The following is a 1,388-nucleotide window of genomic DNA, read 5'->3' on the forward strand; positions in this document are numbered from 1 at the left end:
TACTGATCAGGCTAGTATCAGGCGCCAATTATATGGTGTTGGTGCATTAAAAAATTGCGTTTTGGGCTAATAATACCGAGAAAAAATCACATGATCTGCTTTAATTGTTTGAATAAATTACCGGGTTGGGCTTTTTTTTGAGCTAAAATTATCAATTTCGGTACATCGGCCAGGCATTGTGTTTTAGGCATTTTGTCAGCAAACGAAATGTCGTTTTTACCCTTGCATCAAAATTGATTTTCTCTCTCCCTTGCCCGAAGTCAATTTTTTTTGCGATTTTCAAATCAAAATCCGGTAACGATGAAGAGATGAGATGAGACTAAGATGAAGACACTGCAAACGAGTTGGTGGTGACGATGATGAGATTCGGTGGCCATGAGGAAACGACATTGCAAACGAGTTGATGGTGACGATGATGAGATTCGTTGGCGATGAGGAGTCGACACTGCAAATGAGATGGTGATGAAGAAAATGAGATCCGGTGACAACGACGATGACAACGACGGTTTGAGCGTAGGGGAACGACAAAATTCAGACCCTCGCACCGCCCTTCCACCTCCACCTTCCTCCGCCTCTTCTCCGCCGACCCAAATGTTGGTTTATGGTCGGTTTGCGCCCATGATTTGGCAGCATACCGAACCGGTTTAGTTATGTTCTCATAACTCTCCATTAAACCATTCATGTCTTTTCGTATAGACATCAACCTGTTTCTATAAAAGGACATCAGTAGAAAGACATAAGCGAAAGTCTTTTGTGACTATTAATACAAAGAGAGTTCTAGAAAGAGAAAAACGTTTTAGAGAGAGAAAGCTTCGAGAGATCAACCGGAAAGGCACTTGAACGGTGGCTTGTGGTTGATTTCCGTTTGTGACTTCAACCCCGATCTCTGCGTCAATTCCCAGTCGATTCCGTGCCAAATACGTCAGTAAACCGGCAAAGGTATGTGTTCCGGTTTAACGCTTCCGCATAAAAGAATAACACCAAATCCACGCGCCTCCCGGTCAGCTACCTCACCCTCATGGCAGGAAGAGAGCCGTCATCTATGGTATCGTTTCTCTCGCCACGAGCTCAAAGGCTGCATCAACGACGCCAAGTGCATGCGTCACCTTCTCATCAACAAATTCAAGTTCTCCCCAGATTCAATTCTCATCTATTCAACCAATCTCTCTCTCTCTCTCTCTCTCTCTCTCTCTCTCTCTCTCTCTCTCTCTCTCTCTCTCTCTCTCTCTCTCTCTCTCTCTCTCTATCTCTCTCTCACTATCTCTCACTAACTGTCTCTCTCTCAAAGTGAATTATTTATAGATATATGTTATTCGTGATCTCTCTCGTTTATACATGTAATAAGCACATATAAAACATATTTTGCTATTGTTTATTTCTCTAATCTG

This window comes from Arabidopsis lyrata (assembly GCF_000004255.2).
Source record: "Arabidopsis lyrata subsp. lyrata unplaced genomic scaffold ARALYscaffold_8, whole genome shotgun sequence".
Taxonomy (NCBI): domain Eukaryota; kingdom Viridiplantae; phylum Streptophyta; class Magnoliopsida; order Brassicales; family Brassicaceae; genus Arabidopsis; species Arabidopsis lyrata.